This window comes from Protobothrops mucrosquamatus, unplaced genomic scaffold (genome assembly GCF_001527695.2).
Source record: "Protobothrops mucrosquamatus isolate PMUCROS unplaced genomic scaffold, P.Mucros_1.0 scaffold367, whole genome shotgun sequence".
NCBI lineage: Eukaryota > Metazoa > Chordata > Lepidosauria > Squamata > Viperidae > Protobothrops > Protobothrops mucrosquamatus.
The window spans coordinates 513,890-532,770 of NW_015386701.1; the positions used below are offsets into that span (position 1 = coordinate 513,890).

The 18,881-nt window shown below is 36.7% G+C and overlaps 1 protein-coding gene across 1 annotated transcript in view; it reads right to left on the minus strand.

Annotated features, from left to right (window-relative positions):
* The window catches only part of GRID2 (glutamate ionotropic receptor delta type subunit 2), a gene marked incomplete at both ends in the record, with an annotated part of 216,921 nt that overhangs the window by 107,030 nt on the left and 91,010 nt on the right, over positions 1-18,881 (minus strand). The gene's annotated exons all lie outside the window — the stretch shown is intronic.

Consider the following 18,881-nt stretch of genomic DNA (forward strand, 5'->3'; position numbering starts at 1 on the left):
TTATTATTATTATTATTATTATTATTATTATTATTATTACTATTATTACTATTATTACTATTATTACTATTACTATTATTATTATTATTATTGTTGTTGTTGTTGTTTTGTTGTTGTTGTTATTGTTATTACCCAAATTGTAGCCATGCCATTCCAGTTCAGATATTTGAAGACCTTCTGCAGATGAACTGCACACATGCAAATGTTTTTTTTCCAAATTGGCCAAATGAATCTGTAGCAATTTTATTTCCTAGTAGAGAATTTTTCTCAAACCAAATCACCGCCAATGTCCAAATCAAGACACTGTTTCAAGGTGAATCAGTGTGATTTGACTCAACCCTAAGAAACTATAACTGGCCTTAGCTATGAGAAGAAGCTAAATGCCAAAAGTTGAAAAATAATCAACTTGTGAATCTTCCAGGATGGAAAGATCATATAATCTCCCAGTTTGGAAGATCAAAGATGAAATAGTGAGGAAGAGACCTATCACTTTTGCCAGAAGTTCTAAACTGTTTTTAGAAAGTGTGAGAAATTAGACTATGATCATGCCCACCTTTGCCATAATGGGTCTTAGGACAGCTTGGCTCTAAGGCTGTCAGTCCTCCAAGGTAGACTAGTCTAGGAAAACAGTTACACATGTTAATATTATTTTTATTATAAGGTTATAATAACAGAATCTTGGATGTCTGAGTGGTTTTTCCTCTCCCTCACTTTATGTTTGTGAGAACAAGGGAGGATCTTGTCTCCTGATAATCTGCTTATTCAGGTTATAGATCAGTGGTGCGAACCTATGGCAAGGGTGCCAGAGGCGGCACTCAGAGCCCTCTCTGTGGGCACGCGCGCCATCGCCCCAGTCCTAGGCCTTCAGCTGGGTTTTATAAAACCTTTTCGCTTTAGGCCTCCACCGCCGTGTGCAAAAAAAAAAAAAGGTTCAATCAATCAGTCAATTTCAACTTCTTGTGGGAAAAAAAGATCTTGCAAAGTTGGAATTGATTGATTGAACTTTTTAGTCCCACCCAGTCTTCTGTTATCACCGCAGCCACGCCACCCAATGGGCCACACCCACCCAATTGGCCATACCCAGCCAATGGGCCACACCCACCCGGCACCCGATGATGCATAAGTGGGTTTTGGGTTGCAGTTTAGGCACTTGGTCTCTAAAAGGTTTGCCATCACTGTTATAGATCTTCCTCAGACTCTTTACTCAATACTCCTATTCTTCAAGCTTATATCTTCTTCAGTATCCTATGACTATCACTCAATGTTGTATCTTATGATTTATGATGATTGCATTTTATTATGATGATCATGATTATCACTTGTTGCTTGCATGTACACTGAGCTCTTATTTACCGGAGACAAATTCCTATGTGTCCAGTCACACTTGGCCAACAAAGAATTCTATTCTGTTCTGTTCTACATATTACAAAGGCTTGGTCTTGTTGATTGATCTGCCTGCTACATCCACTCAGATTAGAGTAGAGGCCCTTGTATCATTTTATGCTATAGTGTACTTGGAACATCTATTTTCTCTATTAGTAATACTGTAACATGTAAATTAGTGTAGTAATAGTCACCAGCAGCCAGGCCATAGGGTCACCACAAATTATTAGCTAAAACTAACAAAAGGTGTGTCCATTTAACCTACTTCTGCTTGTTAGAATTTCAACACATGCCCAATATCCATTTTCCTACCTTCTTGATGTTGCTGACACGATTATATGTTATGGCTATTGACAAATGGATTCAGAATTTTAAAAAGCTCCCAACTGTGTAAAGTAGCAGAAAACAACCTCATATCTCAAGTAGAGGTAGGTGACAGAATTTTAATTGCAATATATTGTTGTGAGAGAGGAATCTAGCAACCTTATTTCAGCAATTTATATTTGCAGGAGTTTTATGCGGGAGGCTTTTATGAAAAAACAACTGGGAAATCCAGTTAAATGTTAAGTGTCTCCATCTGCCTTCTGACCATTCAATATATTTCAGTACACATTCAATACACACCTCCTCCTCCTCAACCATGTCAAAAGTTCAATTATTATGAATATTATAGGTACCTAGATATCTTTTACTATTTTTCTTTGAATTACAGCAAACCACAAGTGACATTAAATGTGTCTTTGCACAACATGTGTACAGTTTTTGAAAAAAAAAGCAGCTAGGGCTATGATGGTTGATAATAAATGGAATCAAAATAAGGGTAGATGAAGTGTAATCTTTTGTTCAAATTCTCAACATCAGTTGTACTTTGCATTCTTACTTTATGATTCAAATTGCTCCTGGATCTAGATAAATTTTTACAGTTAGTATAATATAGGAAGGAAGGAAGGAAGGAAGGAAGGAAGGAAGGAAGGAAGGAAGGAAGGAAGGAAATGTCACCTACAGAGACCAATGTTCTCTCTCAAGAAAGAGACAGAGATAGGGAGAGAGAAGAATTGATGACAACCTCTTTCCCAATTTCAGCAACATTCTCCCAGAGCTTAATTCTAGGAAGAATTCTTTGATAGGTTAAATGTGTACTTTATGTGTTCTTCAGTATTAAAGGGCTGACGTTATCAAAACCAGTCTCTGTAATATTTTTTTTAACTTCTTGTTCCATTTGTGGTTGAACACAAAAATTAACAATGAGCAACATGGCTTACAAGAATTATGTCCATTTTCCTATCAAATAATCCCTTGTGGATATATGTTGGACCAAGTTGTATTGTATTATGCCATTAGTTACATGACACTAGCACTATACCAATTTTGGCATACTTTATCTATCAAACCTGAAGAAATGTATATTGAATCAGTTGTTTATTACAACTATATGACATGTTTTATATCCATTCTGTGACTTACAGTCTTCATTTTGACAGACCACTCAATACATCTCTTCTACGAGCACTTTTATTTGTTCTTATATATGTTTTGCCATATTTTATGTCCCAGTAGGTCTTTGGTTTTGCCTTACAGCTCACTTAAGATGAAAGGCCATACATAAAGTTCTTAGAGCCCAATTCTTGTTTGGGGGCATATGAGAGTGAAATATCATCCTATGTTTTGCACTTGATTTTAATTTGTTAAAATAAGAGAAAACTAGAGATTCTCTTCAATTTTGTGCCCTCTTCCAATAGATTTTGGTGATCTGGGAAAGAAAAACGAGAAACCTAGAAAATGTTTGTAACAGTGGCAGGACTAGCATTAAAAGACTTTTTGGTCTGCTGAGCTTAGAAACTCAGATGCCAGCTGTTTCAGTCATCTAACTTGCACATTATGACTTCCTTTATAGTGATATCTTTCATCCATGGCTTTGTAAATCCCAGTTGCAACATTTGCTATGTCTTCATGTGGGCTTTCCTATGAAAAGAAGTTCCAGCTTGTGCACAATGCCTCTGGTACTCATAACTAACATGTCCCATTAATTTGAAAGAGTCCAAGACAACTGGCAAACTTGCCAGCTTTGGGAAACAGAACACGTGTCATGTCAGCTCTTTAACTGGGATATGTCTTGACAAAGCATTCTTCTTTACTTCTGGATTTAATTGCTGGAAAGCCAGCGTCTAATTTTAGAGAGACATTTGGTTTATCTGGATTATTTCTTGTTTGACTTGGCTGGTCATTATTAGGAACACTTGTGTGAAAGTCTATGAGGAGTTTCAGTATGGCATTTGAAATTACAGATAGTAGAGACTTTTCCTGTCTAATGTCCCCCTGCAGATGTGCTTGGCCTTTGTGCCAGCCGAGGATTCTCTGAGTTAGTTTGATTACATCTGAAGGGTGCCAAATTGAGGAACGCTGCTGAAAATCTTTCTCTTTCGTGTCCTACAGACCTTCCTATTTAGCAGATATGCCTTGAGAAAAGAATGCAGCTTCGCCTGCATCCAGTTTATGCTTGAGGCGTCCACAATATGGAATGTTTACTGGCAGGTAATGACCCAGTCTCCAACTCAAAAAGGCAAAGTGTAACTTTTATCTATCAAAAGTTTTGCCACCATGCCTAGGCCACGAAACAGAGAAGATTAACTTCTTAGGGATGAAACAATATTCTATTCTTGGCCTCTGAAAGAATTTCATACTATGCATGCAGAGGCCAGACTTTGTTTGAGGAACTTCCTAATCGAATATCCATCTTAACACTGGACTCTCTGCCATTAGCTCCAAAATCTCAAAGTCAGAAATATTAGGTCTGGACAGACGATCTAAGTAAACATACAGGACTAGGGGTTTTAAAGCCTTCTTTCACACCAGGAGCAGATTAAATGTTTTCTCTAGAAGCGGCAACATGGTCCACTACCTTTACCAGACAATTGATAGTGAAAATATATTAGCATAAATTACTTACTACTTGTCTAGATCCCTTTATTTAGAATTTGGTCCAGCTACTAATGTCATTGCTGGATAGTGCTCCTGTTGAACCTTGCCTTCTTTACATATAGATGTGTTGCTTGTCTTTATATTGCCAGAACCCTTTCCATCATGCCAAGTCAAAGAAAATTATGGAAAGGGTCACTATGACACATGCTGCTACTAGCTTTCCAGTGGCTATCTGCACAAATAGCAAAATAATAATAGAAGCAGAAAACCCCATACAATTTCAGATAAACGGTTGTCCTATCTCTTCTTAAAAACCTTCAGTGTTGGAGCACCCACAATTCTTGGAGGCAAGTCGTTCCACTGATTAATTGGAAACTTCTCCTTAGCTCTACATTGGTTCTCTCTTTGATTAGTTCTCATCTATTGCCTCTTGTCCTGCCTTCAAATGCTTTTGAGAATAGGTTGACATCCTGTACTTTGTGGCAGCTCCTTAGATATTGGAACACTGCTATTATGTCACTTCCAGTCCTTCTTTTCATTAAATTAGACATATCTCAGTTCTTGCAACCGTTCTTCGTACGTTTTAGCCTCCAGTCCCTAATCACCTTTGTTGCTCTTCTCTGCAATCTTTCTAGAGCAGGCATGTCAAACTGCCGGCCCATGGGCCAGATGCATCATACTGAAATTGCGCCCACCCCATTGCTGGCAATGGGGAAAAAGTTGCGATACATTGTGCAATGTCACGTGACGTCGCGAGTTTGACATGCCTGTTCTAGAGACTCAGCATCTTTTTTATATCATGGCAACTAAAAGTCGATGCAATATTCCAAGGGCATTATAAATGGTACTAATACATCATGTGATCTTGATTCTATCCCTCTGTTAATGCAGCTTAGGACTGTGTTAGCTTTTTTGGCAGCTGCAGCACACTGTTGGCTCATATTTAAGTGATTGCCCACTAGGACTCCAAAATCTCTCTTGCAGTTCAGGCATCTCATAATTTCTAGAGTGTCATGAGAAAGCTGCTACATCTTGCACTGCATTTATTCATTTGTACAAAATACCTACAAATACACTGCAAATATAATTCATATTTGGAACATGATGGTAAACAACTCAAACCTTCTAATTTATATTTGGGATGAAGTCCCTTGATAGCAGTACAGGATTGTATTATACAATTACTTGTCCATTGCTTTTTATTATGGATGCATTGTATTTTTTGTACACTTTTTGATATAGTATTGATTATTTATATGCTACCCCATGCTATACCCCATAGAATACACCATATTTTTATCTGATTAAAAAGCAGTCCTAGGAGGATTCAGAGGCACCTACATATAGCAATCAACTATCAAGTAGTAGGAAGTACAGTATGAGATGAGGTAGCAATAAAGAGTTCCTGCCACAAATATTTTGGCATCAAATTCAGCAAGTCCAGTGTTAATTTTGATGCCTTCTCCTATACACCAGGAAAGAAAAAAAGTGTGATTGTAACCCAGATAAGATACTCCAAGTCACATTTTCCAGACATTTTAACTTACATATCAAACACTGATATATTAAGTCATATAAACATGAATAATTTCTTTGTTCCAACAATGTAGGGAATGCAATTCATGGAAAGGATCCACTAAATAAGTCAATGTAGCCCCTGTTCCCTTTCCCTTTCATTCATGGACAGATAGCAATCGATTAACCATTATTATTTTTTTACAGGAACTCCATATGTTGCCCTCCCATTTAGCAATTTTATACTTCCTTCTTAAAAATATGGCTTGCAAGATACTCATGGTTCAAGCCTCAGATAGCTACACAAAGAAACCAGGGCTTTGAAGAAATTCAGAGGAGAGAGGACGTTGTGGTTTGTAATCTAAATTAGAGGTATATTAATTGTGATCCCAGAGCTTCAGGCGGCTTCCAGATATCTCCAGAATTGTAATTTTTCATATGACAGAAGGGAAATTAATTATACTAATTATATGTAAATTTAAATGTAAACACTTTTAATTTTATCCCTCCTAATACTTTGAGTGAAGCTCCAGTAAAGTATTTCAAGGCCAAGGACAGCCCTTGGGCTGTCATTACAGCTGTTTGATGAATTAAGCCAAGTTTAATATTATAGGAGATTTGCATTTAGTTTTGTTTTTATGATCACCTTTTAAGGGTGAATGACCCTCCCTTTCAATAAAACCAAAGGCTGCCTTGAACTGTGCTTCACTTCCAGTGATTATATAGACCTATCTGGAAAGAAGGCAGAGCAACAAAGATGATTAATGGACTAGAAGCTAAAACATATGAAGAACTGTTGCAGGAATTTTCTGGTCTAGTGAAAAGAAGGACTAGAGGTGACATGATAACAGTATTCCAATATCTAATATCTCCTTTGCCACAAAGAAGAGGGGGGCAACCTATTTTTCAAAGCACCAGAAGGCAAAAAAGAAGCAATGGATGGAAAGTAATCAAGGAGAGAAGCAACATACAACTAAGGAGAAAGTTCCTGACAGTGAGAACAATTAACTAGTAGAATGGGCTGCCTTCAGAAGTTGAGTGTGGTCCATTACTGGAGGTTTTTAAGAAGATGTTGGACAGCCATTTGTCCAGAATGGTATAGGGTCTCCTGCTTGTACAGGCGATTGGACTAGACTCCAAGGTCCCTTTCAACTCTCTTATTTGGTGATAATGTTCTGTTATTCATCCAAGCAATTGAAAACGGATTACATAAGAAACACTCCTTTCTGAGTGTTTGGTAGATAGAATAGTAAGAATTTTATTGCTATTGTTAGAGCCAAATTTGGCTGGCTTCAATGATAGATCTGTATTTTTATATCATTTTCTGCGTAAGGTTAACATAACATAAAAATAAATTACAACAGTAAATAATGTCCCTGGAGATTCTCAGTCATCCAAGTCATAGTTGTCCCAAAGGTGCTTTTTCAGGAGGCAACCGGATTTTCTTGTTTTTATTTGAAGACATTTCACTTCTTATCCAAGAAACTTCTTCAGCTCTGGCTAGATAATGGGGAATGAAAGGATTTATACTCTTTGCAGACAGCTAGTCATTTGCATTCTTTGAGAGAGTCATTGAGGCCACCTGGAGGTTTATCTGTGTCATCAGGGTCACCTGAGTAGTGCAAATGGGTGTGGCAATGTGCAAATGGCTTCAACAACTCTCTAAAAGAATGCAAATGACCAGCTGTCTGCAAGGAGTATAAATTCTTCCATTCCCCACCACCCAGTTAGAGCTGAAGAAGCTTCTTGGATGAGAAGTGAAATGTCTTCAAAGAAAAACAAGAAACTCAAGTTGCCTCATGAAAAAGCACCTTTGGGATAACAGTAAAAAATGTTGAGCAGAAATTTAGCAAAAAAAAGTAACAAGCCATTCGCCCTGCTTAATGTGTCCCAGAGTTACCTCTTGAGGAGATGGATGGCACATAAATTTAATACAGATATGAATGAATGTAAAGGTATTTATATATTTATATAAACTAAATATAAAGAAATAAATAGCATACTGATTCTCATAAAACTTAATTCTATTGAAAATTATTAGAAGAACAATAATACATTACTATGTTATTATTGTAGAAATATTGAAATAATAGAAAAGAGGGGTAAAAATGTTTAGGAATTCATTTCAGGATCGAAATCAAAATTATAAACCTCACGTTTTGGGCACAGATCACAGATGTAAGAGGAGAGCAGTGTGGTCTATGGTCTCAAAAATTGGATTGAATCTAGCATTACCTTTTAATTTTATTGAAATACATACTGTAAGCTTTTGGCAACTGTTGGTAATTTAGAATAATACTGTATATAACATATAGAGACAGGGTTGCTCATTTTGCTGAGAAGTAACATGCTGCTTCTGGCTTAACATACTGCGTGAAGTCAGCCACTCTAGCATATTAAAGGCTTAGCAATGTGTGCAAACACCTGCAATGGTTCATGGCATAGCACAATATGTGAAGCAAACTGAAATAAACACAACACTTGCCAGTGTGATCTTCCCCCCCCCTTCATGACAGTTTACAGCGGACATGGGAAATGCTGATACTTTTTTAGGTTGTTGTAAACCCGTGGAAACCACCATCCCCCACAAGCAGTAATCTATTCTAAATTTGAAGTTTCCACTGATGCCAGTGCGGTTAATTGAGAATGGATCATCATCAGGAATTAAATAGAGAAAGAAAAAGAAATATTCCTCCAAAAAAATCATAATGCAGAAGAAAACTACATCTTTTAATAGCATAACAAACATGCACAGATACCAAAAAAATAAATAAAAATAAAATAAAATACAATAGCATTACATTGGGCATCTTACTTGGCCTTTTCTTACTAACGCAGAGACTTTACAAAAAAGTCTGAGAAACTCTGCAATCCATTAGATTTAAACGGGAATGTGTGCACAGCATCCTCTTACGTTTTTAAAGAGCTAGTCTTGAACTTCTTTGGATAACCTTTGCAATCTGTCCTGAGTTCCTAGAAGGCATTGTGATCTTGCCACTTGCCTAACAGCTTTAACTGAGTAGTACCTTTTTTCAGCAAGTTCATGGAAGAGACAGTGTTACCAACACCTCAGCCATCCTCATATGCAATTGCATACTCATTAAATTGGTATGTATGACGTAGCCCAGAAAATGTCCCTTTTTTGGAAAATGAGCACCATCCCTATTTAGGGGACAAGAATAGTGCATTTCAAATTTGCAATGGCAGTATTAGACAAGTTCTGCAGCTTTGGCATGTCCTAATATAAATGGTAACTTTGCTTATTGTTTTGGAATATAAGTAGTTCATTTACTGTAACTACCATTCCAACTTCTGACAGCACTGAAAGAGTGACCTTTGCACTTACAACCATTGCAGCATCCCCATAATCATACAATTGAAATTTGGGTACCGATAAAGGAGAGCATCCTTGGTGCTTTCTGAGCTTGGTTGTTTTCTTGCAGCTGTTTCATTACCCGAACTAGGTGACATCATACATCACAACATCAGATTATGTTAGCTAGTTTGGGCAATGAAACATCTACCAGAAAATAACCAAGCTTAGATAGTAGCAAGGACCTCTCAAAATCTGGGAGCTTGGCAACTAGCATGTATTTATGATGGTTGCAATCTCCTAGGGCAGACATGTCAAACACAAGGCCCACGGGCCGGATGTGGCCCACGAAGTGGTTTCATGTGGCCCGCAAAGCCATCCTGGAAACAGTGAGGGAACGGCCCCCTCTGCCTTGGCCCTGGCACAGGCCAGCCGGGAGCCAATGTACAATTTTGTGGTGGCCACCTATGCGGAAACGCATTCAGCCTTAGCTCCATAAGCCCCCCCCCGCATGGCCTGAGAGGAACAGTGAGGCTCCTCCAGTGGACCATGCCTTGGCACTTGTCCTGGTCCCACCCCCTTCTGCCAGAGACCCTCAGATCTATCCCACTCCTGCCCAGGCTCCCACAGGCACCTATTGGCTGGTTCGTTGCTATGGCTATTCCAGTTCATAAATTCTTACACACTGGCAATGACCATATCACTTTGTCCTAAATCAGGGGTGTCAAACTGCCAGCCCATGGGCCAGTTTCATCATACCCCGTTGCCGGCAATGCAAAAAGAGTCACGATACGTCACGACACGTCACGTGACGTGGCGAGTTTGACACTAAATGCTCTGGTCCCAATGGTGGTCCTAAATTAAGGTCTACCTATAGTTTGGTTGATATGCCAGTCTTCTTCCATAACAACAATCTTTTTAGCTGTTGGCCTGAAAAAGACTTTGGTTGGTCCAAAGTCACTCACTAAACTTCCATGGCTGACAGGACACCTGCATTTTAGTCTTGTGATCTTAGTTTGACAAATTAACAGCCACACTGTAGCACAAACACAGAGGTTTCAGTGCTTGCTTTGAAAATGATTTGGAAAAGGTGCTTTAGAACAAATGAGCATAAGCACTGAACTCCTTTATGCAGTCATGTCTTATTTCATAATTACAAACATACAATTAATTTAATGAGTCTAATGGCTCATTAAATCAGCTACGCTTTTAATATAACTCATTGCAGCCACAATTTGTTTCAGCCTTATGCAGAAGCTTGAAAAAAGATATGGCTCCTTCAAAATGGTATACCCCTGTGTTACAATGTACATCATTCAAGTCATTTTCAAAACATATATTACCTTACTTTTTAATCTATAAGTTTTTTGTCTTTATTTTCTTGACTTCACTGACTTTCATGCTATTTAATCCCATTGATAGAGGTGATCTGTGGAATTATATTGAAAATATTATAGTACTACATCTATTGTGATCAAGCCCCATTGACATGTACAGCTAATATGATTAAATGACAATAATGATATAAAAGATTGAAATAGTAAGAAGAAAGTTCATAGAGTTGAAAAGCTACAGTAACAATCAAGCTAAAAGGCCAGTGAGTGGCATCAAAACATCTACTAAAGTACTTTGTTTCTAACATTTTATTATAGATAAATAAAATAAAGTATTTCTCATCAGGATATTGAGCATCGCTTCCAAGATTAAGTTAACTAATATGGTTAGAATAGAAAGCAGGGGAAGATCAGTTCAAAGAAAATTATAGTCAACATTTCTCTTTATTAGAAGCAATTTAAAATTATGTATATAAAGGAACATTAAATGCATTTGTGCAGAATAATAGAGTTAAAAGGGGACATGTTAGCCGCTGATCCAACCTCCTGCTCAGTGGAGTTCTATTAAAGCATTTCCATCAAATGCCTTTACAACCTTTATTTGACAACATTTAGTGAAGATGACCCTGCTATTTCTCTACTTAACTGCTTCCACTGCTGAATTCTTCTTAGAGTTACAAGTGTCATAACACTGTCAGATTTTTTTTAAAAAAACCTGTACTTTCATGAACAGCTCACATTGACTTGGTCCTTGGTCCTAAATCAAAATAGCTGAGAATACATAATATGTTAATCCAGAAACAAATAGCATCATACCAATGAGCAGGGCTTTTTTTCTCATAGAACGCCCAGAACGGAGTTCCGGCACCTTTTTTGGATGGAACCTTATAGGGTAGGCAAGGTGGGTTGTATGATGTGTATGAGTTCCGGCACCTTTTTTTTTTTTTTTTAGAAAGAAAGCACTGCCAATGAGATGTACAAACCAGATGTTTGCTAGAAGAAGCTGCACAATATAAGAGGGTTACACATTTTATGTGGCTATTTCTAATTCCAGTAATTTAAGTATAACTTCATCTAGAGTTATCATGAAGCTGATTGCCTGATTTTAAATTGTATTTTGCTTCCTGCTGTTTGGTTTTGATGAAGAAATAGATGTTGCTAAAAATAAGAGAATGTTAGAACTAGAAGAATACAAATCGAGGTTTGGAATGAATGTTTTTTAATGGTACAATGAAGTTAAAGTTAATGTAAAATTAAAAAATAATTAGGAGTGCCATTTTACAGATATGGACTAGATACTGTATGAACCCAAGCTGTGCTTGAAAATACTTTTGCCTCAGCACAAGAAGTGCTTTATAGAAAAGAAACAGCAGGCAAGAAAAAAATGGTTAATAGATCAAGATTTGTTAATGCAGGAAAATGAAGAACTTAAAGATGAAATCAAGAGAACAAAAGGATTTATTTTTAAGTGGTTTTCATATGCACAACTAAGGGAGAGGTTTAACATGGATAAAAAGCTACCAGGTACAGAATAACATGTAATAGAATTTGAAAGGGAGTTATGTACTCATGATGAGCATATGATTGTTAACATGCATACATTATTGTAGAGATTTAAAATGGAAGATGAACAAGCTAAAGAGTGCATGATAAAAAGCTGAAGTGTGAAACATAAGAAGAACAGATTAAAGATTTCATGGGCTAAGTATTTTGGTTACAACATATAGATTGTATCAATGTGAAAGAATGTTAAAAGATCTGAAATACACATTGCCTTATAATTTTAGAAAGAATTTTTGTAGAACAATGTATATGTCACCAGAGACATTATTTAAGATATATAACAGTACCTCTAATTGTTGTTGGAAATGTGAAAAGTATGAAAAAGTGAAAAATGCTGGGTACATATACCTATAATGATGCAGGGAACATTAAAAATTAATATTCAGTTGAAATAAGTTTTTTTCTTATGAGGATTTATGGATAGCCAACTAGAAAAGGCTCTCAGAAGATGATTCATGTAACTGTTGCAAAGAATGTTGGAAGTCACTTCTTTAAATATTTCTTTTAACTTTTTTCTTTTTCCATTCTCTTGTACACGTCTTCTACCTTTCTCTCTTTCCTATTTCTCTTTTTGTATTTTTTTTTACTGTTCTGTAACTTTTAACTTTCAAATAAAAATTCCTCATTTGAGCAACTTGGTGAGGGTATCATCTTAAAGAAGCATATTATGCTTATTATGTATTTGATTCAATTTCCTCCTCCTCCTCCTCCTCCTCCTCCCACCTATATCCCTATCAATCTACTGGTTACATGTTGGAAGATTTGTATACTTTTACCAACCCACAAAAGCTCTCTATTTTCACTGCAATTTTTGCTCTTTGGCAGGTTCAGCACATTTTCTTGCAGAGAGAGAGAAAAAAGGTGGCATAAGCAGGAAGTGCTCATATTTCAATAAAATCAACTACCAGAAGCAAAACAACAGTGAGCCTTTAATTCCTTGAAGCTGCAATTACAGAAATTGTCTGTTGTTTAATATTTAATATTGTTTAATATTTAAGTAACACCTTCCCAAACATTATTCAAGATAATTCTTTACTGAATTACCTTGTAATTTTTCACAATGTTTTTTTCTTCTCCCAAGCTTTCTGCTTGTCTATCTTATATCCACATTGACAATTTCAGTGACATTTTTCTAGGACACTCTAGTTGTAAAAGGTGACTGATGGTGGTGTACCTTTATATTACTTACTGTATCTTTCTGTCACTCTCAAGCCATGAGATTTTCCTTTGGAATAAAAATGAAACAGGGGGAGCCAGGGAGCCAGCAGAGAAATTGCTGGAGAAATTTTACAGTGAAGCATCCTACTGCTTGTATCTAAATAAGAGCAAGAATACCACTTATGCCATCACAGGAACTTCTCTTTTCCTTTGAAAGAAATTCTGAAAGCAAGTGCTCTTTCATCATATTGAAAGACTACTGGTAGAAATAATTTAGAAGAATATTTCTGCATGGTACAAGTTTAAAGTAAGGGCTTACAATAAAATAGTCCTAATGCAAATGTGAAAAGAGAAAAAAAAGAACCCATAAGAGGGCATTTTTCAGGTCATGTTGATTAAGCAATGTGATCTTGGAAGCTTCCCTTCTCAGTGATGGCTCCCGGCCTCTGGAATGATGTCTCACTAGAGATCCCTACTGCTCCCACCTTTTTGACTTTCTTCAAATTATTAAAAGCTTGGTTGTTCTTTCAGGTCTTGAATTAAAATGGTGGTTGATCCCTTTGGGCTTTTGTTTTGTTTTTGGGGTTCTGTCTTCCAGATAGCTGTATTTTTTTTCTTTAATATATGTGTTTTCTTTTACATTAATTTTTTTTGGTTCTATTTTTATTTTATTTAAAAAAAAGTTAAAATACAAAACCAAAATTTATTTTTAACAAACAAATGAACAAAAAACAAAGAAGACATTTAAAAAGTGCATTAAAAAAAGGAAAAAAATAACACATAAAGACATTGTCCCCCTAGTTCAGACATGTCAAACTCGTGATGTCATGTGATGCCACGTGACGTATCGGGACTGTTTTGCCATTGCTGGCAATGGGGTGGGCGTGGCTTCCGCATGACGCGTCCGGCCTGCGGGTTGGCAGTTTGATACCCCTGCCCTAGTTGAATACTGATTAATTGCAATGGCTCAGCGGTTAAAGATGCTGAGCTTGTCAGCTGGAAGGCTAACAGCCCAGGTTCAAAACCTGAACACCATGCAGTGGATGAACTCCTGTTCCTGCCTCAACTCCTGGCCACCTAGCAGTTTGAAAGCATGCCAATGCAAGTAGATTAATAGGTACCACTTCGGTGGGAAGGTAACAGTGTTCCATGCACCTTTGGTGTATAGCCATTCTGACTATACACCAAATGCACGCCAGCATTTCATGATGATCATATCAGGTAAGTCTTGAAAAGGGGAACTAGAAAGACCACTTAGTCTTAACCATAGTATGGGATGTCCCCTTTCCACTACACCTACTACAACTATGGTAGAATGTAATCTGGAGTTGCAGAGGGAGAGTCTTTTTCCCTGAAGACAAAGTGACAATGGAGTTTTGGAATGTCTGCTGGACAGGAAAAGAGTGAAGGCAGATTTCTCCCTAGCAATACACAGAGTATATCTAACAGTTATGCAAATAGTTGCTTTAGTCTGGCAGGATTCTATTTGTGGGCAAACAAAAACCGAGACCTGCTCAGAAATAATTTCATGTGTCATTCCTGGTTGCTTGGGCCCAACAGCAACAAATACTTGAAAGCAGACAGGTAAAATAAGATGCAAACATATTTTACTTCTGTCATTTAATATGTACATGTGCACATGGTTGCTATATGTCTGAATTTCCAAAGATAAAATCCCTGGGAAATAGGATAGCATGGGTTAGGTCACGGGTGTAAAATTCGCTGCATCACGTGACATGTCGCAATGTATCATGACTTTTTTTTGCATTGCCAGAGCTGGGATGGGTGCGGCCTCCACATAATGTAACCAGCCCATGGGCTGGCAGTTTGACACCCCTGGTTTAGATTGTAAAGCCTGCATACCAAGGATACTTTATTATTTTAAAAATATGTTTCTATAAAAATATTCTAGGTTTCTGTATTCACAAAAACAATGTCAATGCTCCTACCTTTATTTATTTCTTTTAAGAAATCTCACTTGGCTATTCTTTCTAGCTGGCTGATAGATATTGAACTTCATTGCTATTAGGCATCAGTTTTGCTAAGACACTCTTCATTTGTTGACAAGTTGTGTGATGCTAAAATTGGGTGGTGGAAACTTGACAGGATATTAGGATTGTTCCCTATCTGTGTTATTAAAATTTCATTGATATATCTGGCTCAGGTATAGTCACAGAGAAACCAAAGTAATCTTATGTACTTATCCCAGTCTAAGTTGCTCAATTGTTCTTATTAATAAAAAATCAACATGGACAAGGATAAATAATTATGAAATGAACCCTAACCCAGTTTCATCTATTTTATTTGCAGTCTCTATCTGTTTAATAAAAATAAGTCATTTTTAATCTAGGCTTTTAAAAATATATTGCAAATATATTGGAGATGCCTAATAAATGAATATTACAATCAAAAACAAAATGGCAGATTGATTAACTGGATTAAAAATGGTTGGACTGATTTCTACTCTCAGTTCTCTAGGAACCACTCTTCTTTTGCTCTTATTGCTGACCTCACAGTTAGGTGTACAATGAAAAATGCAAGATGGTCCTTAGATATAGAGCTGTTTAATAAGATAAGGTTCTATATCGTTCATACACAGAGAACAGTTCAATCAGGCTTCCATTTACACTACTAATCTTTATTACAGCATTGGCTTGGTTAATTATTATAAATGCTACTACATTTAATTTATATATTTGACCTATACTGTAGGAAGTGCCTCTGTTCCATCTTAAGATGTTATCTCAACTCAAACCTCTGCAGTGATCCAATTTGAAGTGGTAGCTTGGCTTGAAAAATTGTGTTACTCCATTCCATCCTTTAAACTTAGGCATCCATTACCTGCTTTAATCAAGTGAAAAGGTGCTACTGTACAGTTATACAGTAGTCCATGAGTGTGAAAAAGAAAATCTTAACATCTGGATAAAACTGGGCTGACTGTTCCAATTTTGTATTTTGAAAAGTGCTTGAGTGCTCTGTGTCACAGGGATGCTTCAATTAAAAATAAATAAGTGCCAGCCAATGATTCCCCATGGACAGCACTTGGCAGACAGCAAAGGGTAGAGCAATAGAGGCAAGAGCAAGGGCACTGGATTGGGCCTCTAATATTCCATGACTTCCAAGCCCAGGCATCTGGGACTCTATGGATTTCTCCTCTGTAACTGTACTTAGTAGTATAAGGAATCAGTTTTTCACCTTCAGAGAAAAAAAAATGGGGATTATGGCTATTGACAGAATGTCTATGGAGATTCAGTTGCCTCATGAAAAAGCATCTTTGGGATAACTATTGACAGAATCTTAACAATCTTTTTTCATAATTGTTCATTGCTATATAGATAATTAGCAACTAGGTAAATTTAGCAAGTATGCTAGTTAGACCCACCCTTCTGGCACATAATCTATGTTGATAGTATTAGATTAAAGGTTAGGGCATAATTTTCCAGTTCATGATGTATTATATTGAACTGAAGTAAATTGAATATTTATTTGGCCAAGTATGATTAGAGAAATTTGTCTCCAGTGCAGAAGCTCCCAATGTACACGCAAAGCAACAGACTAATGATAATCATAATAATAATAATACCAATAAAAGAGGGAAGTAAAGGAGATAATAAGAGGAATAAATAATAATACTACAGTCATGCTACATGTGTAAATACACGTAGATGCATTATTTATAGATATCATGATTCCATACTATAAATAGAATTCTTAGACTTGCATATTCACTGAGCTTGATTAATGGAGACTACATGAACATGTCCATTATAGTGATAACAGTAAAAAATAATTTGCTATTGCTATCTACTGGAAAGTTTGTGATTTTTACTTCCCAATCTGGTCTACAATCCTGTGATTTCCTGGTGATTTTGCAAACTAAGCAGGGACAATTCCGTATAATACTTGGATGGAAGTTGAAAATTCTGGGCTATAGGCTGGAGTGGGATGTTGAAAAACAGCTTGGAAGAAGGCTTTCACACCTTCTTCCATAATATTGCTAAAAAAACTGCGCCAGTGTGGTTCCTAGGCTCAGTCTTGATTATATATAAAAGGAAAGATTTCCAATCTATTTCACTTTAAGTATGTGACTCAGAAAAACACTGTGGCATCATTAGCACTAGAAATTCTTGTCAGTGCAAGGAATTTAACTATCATAGTTAAAAGGTTATTTGTCAGCAAAATAAAGAAAGTCATTCTTTATCCCAGTAAGAATTAGGGAAAAAAAGAGAAAGAGAGAAAAAAGAATTGAAGAACCATTATTTCTGCATTTCAGTTACTGCTGAGCTGTAGCCTGAATATTAACATCCTGGTTTGCAAAATATACCTTCTTTTATTGTGAAATCCAAAAGGTTTATTTCACTTGACAGTAATTTACGGTTTTCCTACTTTAAATATTTTGTATACCAAGTTAAATGTACTGAGGTATTATTTAAGCACATTGTGATTCTGTCTATTCACTGGGGAAAAGATATGTTTTTTTTGCCACAGATAACTGCAGGAGGGAATGGGGAAGAATAAGCTGAAAGTAGGGTGCTATATATCTATAAACTAACACAAATGGCATAAAGGAAATTTGGAAACTTTGGATGGCAAAAAGGAGTGACAGGGAATATTGGGGATAAACTATTGGTTGGGCTCCATTTTTACAAATAGACATACCTATAAAATCAGTTATTTAACAAGCATGAACCTGTGGAGAACCAGACTTTCAGATTCTTTGAAGTGTAGGAAGGCCCTCCTCCCCAGATTAAAATATTTTTTATTCTTAATATTAAAAGAGGCAGAATATTATATTTCCCAAAGGAGAAATGGAGAAAAATCTTAACAAAGGCAGAAAGCAGCCCCAATCTTTCTTATTAGCCTCAAGTAGAAGCCTCAAGTCTTGAGAGATAGATATTTTGTACCTGTTACAAAAGACTGGGCCAATCTATTCATAAACAAAATGCCTTCAGCCCATACAGCTGATGGGATTAAGAATTTACATTCCCCCACCCAAATTTAAGGACAGGACATGATCTTTATTTAGGACATAATAGGATTAACCCAACACCCTCCTCAGACTAGCAAAAGACACAAAAGCCCACCTCATTGCACAGCCCAGAAACATTTCCACTTCAAAGTCTAAGAACCCTATAAAGATCCATCCACTGACTCAGCTATTTTGTCAGCTGTCCCAAAACTGCACGCTGTTGCTGGTTCTGCTCATCAATAAACAAGAACCTTTTTTCCTAAGTAGCCTCCATTTTATTTCCAGCATCTTAGCCTCCATTTTATTTCCATGTCTTACTCCCAGCTTGGAACTGGACCTGATTTTTCTTTCAACAGAAGCATGCCAGCTTTTTAAAAACATAAAGCAGATCAACCATTTTTTTTAATCAGAAAACTGTATCTTTTACTAAATTCCTCTTCCTTCTCCTGCTCCTCCTCCTCTTCATCCTACTCCAGCTCCAACTCAAAGGAAAAGAGTCCCTCATCTCTTTAAGCAAATTGGCTCAGTGGTGAACTATTCTTATTTAAGAAACTCTTTAACGTTTGACTAATTGCGACTAACTCTGTAAAACTCTGAAGCACAATGGAAAATGCATGATTTCAATCTTTCTTTCTCACTTACTATTTGGCATTACTAAGGTCTTGATCTCTACTATAATCAGGAAAAGAAAATTGGCAAGACTGGTGAATTGGCTTCTATATTTCTA